General features: G+C 41.4%; 1 non-coding gene across 1 annotated transcript; it reads left to right on the top strand.

Annotated features, from left to right (window-relative positions):
* Positions 1–1,949: 1,949 nt before the first annotated feature.
* LOC135195123 (U5 spliceosomal RNA) lies at positions 1,950–2,066 on the top strand. The gene has a single exon (XR_010310088.1). It is a non-coding gene; the product is annotated as a U5 spliceosomal RNA (small nuclear RNA).
* Positions 2,067–8,517: the final 6,451 nt, after the last annotated feature.

The raw sequence follows: 8,517 nt of genomic DNA on the forward strand, positions 1-8,517 counted from the left end.
TACAGTGATTTCAAGCAATGACTCGTCCCCCAAAACAACAACAAAAGCAGTGCATACTGCAAAATATGCTCGAAGAATTTTAGCATTACGCACGGTGGACTGAGGGATGTGCGACAGCATGGATCAACATATTTATTCTATGTTTTAAAAATCGGGGGTGTGTGTCGTGAATAAATCCACAATTTGAACATCGGTAAGGCCTTGATGTTGTGAGGCGGACAAACCTGCCTGAAGGGCTTGTACCAACCCTTCCACGACGATAACAGGAGTAATAGTCAACAAGGTTTTTACAATTTTATCACAAAATAAAGCTCTGAATTAAAAATATAACAAAATTGTGACACATGGGAGCACCTACGGTTTCCCAGGCCCACCCTACCGCCGACCGCTAGATGGCAGTAGGTCCAAACAACACAATTGGCAGAAGAACACCCAACCAAAATGGCAGCGGTACCAAAACAACAACAAACAATGTAGAGCCGAAAGTTGAATAGAAACGGTAAAGGGGGACCCCATTGGGAAAACAGGGTTTTTGGGTTGGGGGGGGAGCAGGGTGACCAGATTTGAAATTGAAATAAGGGACACCTAAATTGGGGAGGTTAGTGAAGGTAGTTGTATATATATATCTATATATATATATAATATATATATATATATATATATATCTATATATAGATATATTATATTATATCATGTTATATATATATATATATATATATATATATATATATATATAATATATATACATATATATATATATATGTATATATATATGTATATATATATATATATATATTATATATATATATATATATATATATATATATATATATATATATATATATATGTATGTATGTATATATGTATATATATATATATATATATATATCTATATATATATATATATATATATATATATATATATATATATATATTTCAACTACCTCCCCAATTTAGGTGTCCCCTTATTTCAATTTTCAAAATCTGGTCACCCTGCTCCCCCCCCACCCAAAAACCCTGTTTTCCCAATGGGGTCCCCCTTTACCGTTTCTATTCAACTTTCGGCTCTACATTGTTTGTTGTTGTTTTGGTACTGCTGCCATTTTGGTTGGGTGTTCTTCTGCCAATTGTGTTGTTTGGACCTACCGCCATCTAGCGGTCGGCGGTAGGGTGGGCCCGGGAAACCGTAGGTGCTCCCATGTGTCATAATTTTGTTATATTTTTAATTCAGAGCTTTATTTTGTGATAAAATTGTAAAAACCTTGTTGACTATTACTCCTGTTATCGTCGTGGAAGGGTTGGTACAAGCCCTTCAGGCAGGTTTGTCCGCCTCACAACATCAAGGCCTTACCGATGTTCAAATTGTGGATTTATTCACGACACACACGCCCGATTTTTAAAACATAGAATAAATATGTCAGTGGATTAGTTTTTGTAAAAAAGATTTTACAGAAACTATATATGCTGATGACAAAAGTACTTTTTCTTAAATAATGAAGAGACTATTCTCTGGGATTAAATCATAGGCCATGATATTTTATATATTCATGATGTCTGTTTAGTTCTGTTACACTTCCCTTGCATAAGAGAATGTCTTCCATACATTGTGTCTAATTCTCTCTCATTTCCATATAAAAAGAACAGTGAATAGAGATCAGGCAGACAATCCTTATAATCTAGTCCCCTCACATAATGAGATATTATCGCATATGGGTTCCAAACTTAATTTGAGATTGTAGCATTTTGCACCCATACACAAGCATCTTCCAGTATGTGTGAGGGATAATTCCTCAATTGACCTTTCCTCTGAGTAAAGAATGAGGAATACAGCCAAAAGCAGAAAATAAGAAAAACTGCAGACCATGGTTCTTATGTCCGTTTTATACTGAACAGTAGTCTCTTTGAGTGAGCACCCAACATAAACTAGATGTACAACATTATTGGAATGGTAGCTCTGGCTTCCCTTCAAAACGCATAAATCTTTCGCCTTTTACTAAAGATTTCCGTGGAGGGGAGCAACTCAATGAGTCTGTAAACCAGTTTTTACTGTGGTCTACTTAGAGTAGGCCCTATAAGCAATTATTGTACAAGCCTTGGTTTTTCCAAGTATGTGCCCACGCCTACTTTTATCTGGAATTTATTTTTCCTACAGTTTTAGTCCTTTTAACAAAGAAGTGTTAGGAATACAATAGGAGTCTGTCTAAGATTATGTAGGGACAATTCGATAGGAAAATCCACTGGTAGAAATATGTTGAGTTATGGTAGATGAAAGTCAGAGGGAGGTAGAAGTGTGGTAGGAACAGACTGCAGCAATAGCAGTTTGGAAAAACGAGACTAAACATAGGCAGCAGCTTTCCAAAACAGAAAGTTGCCAGCCCCAGTGGAAAATCTGAACTTTGACACCTCCAGTGGGTGGTTACAATAGATTAGGACAACCAATTAAATTCACACAAGGGTGGCACCGGAAATAAGAAAAGCCACTGAAGAAGGAGTAGGATGTGTCTTAGTAGAAGTTAAGGAGGAGCTTAATTGTAGAATTTAGGTTGAGACTTCACTTGAGGTCTCAGAGAAGTTCAGTTAAGAACCAAGCCTTATACAGGGAGGCTGTGTCGGTGAATCTCTGTTCCCTGTGTAGTGTTGTGAAGTTTGTTAACTGTTAAATTAGTACTCCTAATAATAAGTAAGGTAAACTAAGTGGTGTTTACTTGCCCAGAGTCCTAACTCGTACTCAAGCTTTTAAATCCTGAGAGACTGGAGAATGAAAGGAAATTAATCTACAATGTTCCTAAGAAAAGAAAACTCAACCACAAACAGAGGAAGGTTATCCCATATAACACTTACTCCTCAAATGAACCCTAGCTACCGAAGAAAGACTGACTAATCATAAAGAGAAAAGAGAGAAAGAGGAAACCCGTATACACACGCAACAGAAGAAATGTCGTCTTTTGTTGGCCAACTGTTATTTACCTCCTACCTCTACCCAACAATGACAGGAAGTCAGGGTTTTGGGTGGGGGAGAACACATAAATGTAAACAAAGAGGCCAAGTTTGTGTTCTGGTAGAGGTCGACGGATATGCAAACCCTCAGGGAGCCATATGTTCCCCGGAGGGGAGCGGCTGAATGAAACTGGGGTACTTGGAGGGGTGGGGGGTTTGAAATTATGAGTTGGAAACCGGGGGAGGGGTGTTAGGTGGAGAGCCCTTGGTGTAAATAACAGTTGACCAACAAAGACCACTATTTCTACATCAAAAGTGCTAAATCTGTAGAAGGCAATTACTCAGAAACACCACTAAAACAGAAGGAGAAATCAATTTTTAAGACAAAAGTTGCTGCAGAGCCAGTCATGGGAATAGTAGACTAGCAAAGGTTGTGTTCTTGACAGGCTCTGTGATTGGTGCACAGAAATGGAGATAGGTGGTGCAATGACGTCAATAAAGTAAGCAAGAAGTTAAGGCAACATTCATGACGAACCAATACGCATTGATATAATACACAAAATTCGTTGACACTACACCGAATATAGGTGAAATACTGCAGTCACCAAGGATAACGTTTGACCAATGACTGCAAATCACAAAAGCAGATATTTTACACACTGAACACACGAGTCTCCATTCACTGCCTTATGCTGGGAGATAAAAACCGAATGTTCTCAATTCAGATTTTATAATGAAAGTGTATGCAAATAAGTTTATGTCATTACCACAATGATATAAAATGAAATTACGTTAATTAACTTAGCTGTTATCACAGTTAACGGGGAAATACGGCTACTTCAAGAATGAGAAGACGACAATGTTGAGTGTACAGGAACTTGTAGTTAAGTGATATGAAAACGTAATTAGCTTAGGTATACTGGATGGTTGATCAGGCCTGTGATTGGTCAAAACACTAGGGGGGGTGAATGACGTCATTAATTGGGGACGATTTCACACCAGTAAATCTTATTAATTTTATATTAGACTTTGTTCCCAGTACTTATATCTCTCATTTGTGTTACTATTATGTAAATATTCTAGATTATTAGGTTGCCATTGTCTTTCATATGTCACTCTGGCCGGGGTCTGGACCCCCTTTAAAAGAAACCTATCCTAACTGAGCTAATCTAACCTAACCAAGTAATTAAGCATGAAATCCTTATAGCTGGAAAAGCAGTTCTCACAGGTGCGAGGTACAGTATGCCTAGTAATAGGCTGAGAGGAGTGCGAGGTGGAAGGTATGGAAACAGCCATAGTACCTACAAAGATGGAAGCCATCGTCAGGAGGAAAGGCTGGACGGAGATAAGAAACAAGACAGGGTGGGGGTAAATGCCTAGGCTTATGATTGATAGAGAGGACGGTGGGGGTGGGTGGTGATTATTGACATGTAGGGAATAGGGCAAAGATTATACACACCATAAGGGCAATAGGACAGTTGGGGGTGGTGGAACGGCGCTTCAGGCTTTATTCGTAATATTTAAAGATTCTTGACAAGCTCGTATATACTGGCAAGAGGTATTGTTTAACTGCATGCACTAGCCACAGGGGTGTTGTTGTTGTTGTTGTTTTTGTATTAAGCCAACACTTCTTGTTGGCACGGGCCTTTCCCTTGTTCGGCCCGTAGGTGATCTGAAAAGATTCTTTAGGTACATGGTTAGTTTTTTGAAATTGGAAATATCTTTAGTTGTAGAGATAGGAGTGGACAGGGGAAGGATGATGGTGTCAGTAAGAGAGGGCCATCATGTCTATTATAGAAGAAGTTTGAATGATGTAAGGCTTTTTCGAAAATCGGAGAAGTGGTGCAGGTGGGGTTGTCCAACCCTTTACTCCCTTGGGTCCCTGCGGGAGGATTTTAGTTGTAAGGTAAGAGTTTTTCTAAAGATGATAGTGGATGATGTGGATTAGAGCCTTACATGAGGGGATGTGATGAGGGTGATTGATTTCACTTATTAGTTTGATTACCTTGGTGGAGGTAGGTTGTAGAGCACCTGGGCATGCTCTTCTAAGTTTTCAATGATTGTCTTTGTGACTGTGGCAGCTGCATGCTCAGCATCTTGTGCAGGTACTGCATTTTGTGCTGCACCTCTTAGCTGTGCTGTTTCTCTGCATTCCAGCAGGTAGTGAAGGAGTGGTTGCTGTGTTTCTTCTTGACAGTGTTCACATGGTCTGACACTGTTTTCACAATTTCCCAGCAGGCTTTATATCCTAGCCTAGTCTGTGGATGATCACAGCAAGTTTTCTTGGTGTGTGCCTGTCTATGGGAGGAGGCACTAGACCAGTCGATTTCTTATACCATCTGGCAGACGGTGTTTTGAGTTCTTTTTCTACCCACTCACGATGGTCTTTTATCAATTTTTCTTTGCAGAGTGGTTTCATTGCATTTTGACTTGTTGCAGTGCAGGTTGTATATGTACTTGCACTCTGTCAATGTTGTTTTGTACTTTTGGCTAGCTCATCAGCCCTCTCATTGCCTGGAATTCCTATGTGACTGGGTATCCAGTTTAAGGTGACAGGTCTTCCTCTTTCGCTGTGCTGGTGTAGCAGTGTTTTAATTCCAGCCAGCAGTGCCTTATTTTCTTTAATTTTCTGTTGTTGCAGGGCTTGCATTGAGGACTTTGAGTCTGTGTGGATGATTACAGGCCCTACTTCATTCTCCAGTGAGTACAGCAGTGCCTGTCTTATTGCTGTTAACTCTGTCTGCATAGTGGAGGCGTGGTTGGAGGTCCTCCAGCAGGCTGTGAAGTTTCTTGAATATACTGCAGCTCCCGTAGTTTGATTCTCAGGATCTACAGTGCCATCAGTGTAGTATGTTTGTGCCCCTATGGTCTCAGTGTTTCTGATTGCTTCATAGGCTGCCGCTCTTAGCTCTTCTCCTGTGCAGTCCTCTTTTGCTCTTGGCAGGCTTGTGTATTTGTTTATTGAGTGTCCTTCTTCCAGGTGGTAGTTGTTGTGTGCCCTGTGTTGTGTCTGGACCTAGTTGCAGCAGTGTTTCTGCCATGCCTAGACTCTTGATGTTGTCACTTTGGTCCTTACCATAGGAACTCGAAGTTTGAATCTGTGGGTGTTTGGCAAGTTCCTCTCTTGCTCTTTTCTTAGAGATGGAGTCTCTTTCTGAGAGGAACATCTTGGCCATTGTGCTTACATTTCACTGTGCAATACTATCCTCTTAGTTTGGCAGGTTAGTTTCAAGCCTGAGGTTGCACAGCCTTGTCCATGTAGGTGCTCCTAGCATGAGTCTCATTGCATTGTTTTGAATGACCTCCAGTGATTCTTTCTGAGCCTCTGTCAGCCTTATCAGAGTGGGGGCAGCATAGTCCACCAATGGTTCTGGTGTAGGCTAGGTAGTACTTCCTTGTATGTGTTCATTTGCTCCTTCCTTCAGGGATGACATGTATCTCATGGCGGAGCAAGTCTTGCATTGCTCTTTCTCTCAAGTACTTGATTTCTTCCTTGAAAGTTAGCTGCTGATCTATGACAACTCCTAGGTACATGTAGCTGTCTACCCATTCTATGGCTCAGCTCCTATTGTTAGTGGTTGCAGCGGTCTGTGGGCTTTTATTGTCATGGCCTTTGTTTTATTTATGTTTATTTTTAGGCCTAGCTCATTTGATTTATTGTTGATGTCATTGAGTTGCCCCTTTGCATTCTGGGTACTCTAACAGCTCCTCTTGCTACTACACACACATCATTGGCATAGATGAAGATTTCTACGCCTTCTGGAAGCTGCAGGGAGGCTATATTCTCCATTAGTATATTGAATAGAAATGGACTCAGAATTCCTCCCTGAGGGGTGCCATTTTCCAAGTGGAATGTAGACATCACTCCTTGGAATTTTACTCTGGCTGCCTTCTCAGCACGTAGTTTTTTTGTCCAGGCTAGTAAGTGTCCTTGGACTCCCTTCCTTACTACTGATTGTAGTATTGCTGCTGGACTGGCTAGTTTCAGCCTTTTCAAAATCTATGAAGACTACGTGGCCTTCTTCTGATTTATATAGCTGAGAACATCTGTTATGCACTCTGTAGTTCCGACTCCTTCCTGATATGCATATAGCTGCTTGGTGCAGTGGACCAATCTTGTACTTCATTCTATTTAGTACCATTTTTTCTCCAGTTTTCTCAATGCATGACACCAATGCGATTGGTCTTGGGTTCTCTGGATCTTTAGGTTTGGGGATTGGCTGCGTGTCTTGCTGCCGCCAGGTTTGTGGTCTTGTGTGCTCGATGTGTGTTTTGTTCAGGATTCTCAGAAAGGCTGTTTCTCCTGCAGGACCCATTTTGCTGATCATGGTGTATGTTATCCTGTCTGCTCCTGGTGCTGTGTCTCTGCCAACTTTAAAAACTGCTTTCAGTTCCTCTACTGTGTAAGGATGTCAGTATCGTCTGGTCTGTGGCAGGCCGCATCGATCTCCTCCCACAATCGAATCGGTGCTAGTTGATCCTGAATTCCTTCTTGTTTCAGGGGATAGGTTACCTGAGCTAGTCCTATTGGCGAAGGATGTTTGCCCGGTGTCTTTCCGCTTCTTCTAGTGGGTGAGGGTGAGTTGCTACGGGTGTTCTCTTCTTCCGGCTACTCTGTTCAGCCACTTCCATAGCTCGAGAGAGATGTGTACTGTGATAGTTTTGTACACCATTCCATCCACTTTTCAATTCTTATCTCTTGCAGCTGCTGTTGAACATCATTTTTGACTGCTTGTAGTAGTTCCCTGTTTTCTGTTGTCCTTCTTTTCCTATAAAATTTTTGTTACCCTGGTTACAGTAAGGGTTTTCAGTCTTCTTACTTCTGGGCAGTAGTACCAGGAGTCTTTGTAGGTGTGGTCTCTTCTTCCTACTCTCATGGGCATTGCCCTGTTTGCAGCATTGTGTATAACCTCAACTAGATCTTTTCTAGCTGATCTATGTCTTCTGGAGGTGTGTATTGTGCTGCCCACTCTTCGAGGGCTAGACGAAACACAACCCAATCTGCTAGTCTTGGTTCCATGTCGGAGGGGTGGCGGTATTGGCGGTAGTTGCTGCATCTCCAGCTCGTTACTGTGGCAAAGTGGTCGCTCACTAATGTCGTGTGTACTTGCCACCTTGTTAGGTGTCTGATTGTTGTTGTGGCAAATGTCAAATCTAATCTGCCTCCTCTATGTGTGTAGGTTGCCCTGAGTTGAGTAGTGAGACTCCTTCAAACTCATCTAGAGAGAAGGCTATGTGCTCTCCAGGTTGGTTTGTGGTCGATGGGGATGATAGCAGAGGGTGATGCGCGTTGAAGTCCCCACATATAATTGTTGGTGAATCTGCTGCATGTGCAAAGAGCTGTGTGAGCTGTAGTTCTCCTGGTTCTTCTCTATGTATTTTTCTATATATGTTGTATATATCTATCCTCTGGTTTAGCAGTGTGATTCTCACTGCTGAGGGTTCCACATTGTTGCCACGAGGGATTGGGTTGTTGTGTTCTTGCTGTTGGGATTGTATTCTTGACGAGAATTGCCAATCCTCTGTCTGTGCCTACGCATGGGGTTGTGTAGACATTATATCCAGTTATTCTGAATTTTG

This window comes from Macrobrachium nipponense, chromosome 15 (genome assembly GCF_015104395.2).
Source record: "Macrobrachium nipponense isolate FS-2020 chromosome 15, ASM1510439v2, whole genome shotgun sequence".
Classification (NCBI taxonomy): domain Eukaryota; kingdom Metazoa; phylum Arthropoda; class Malacostraca; order Decapoda; family Palaemonidae; genus Macrobrachium; species Macrobrachium nipponense.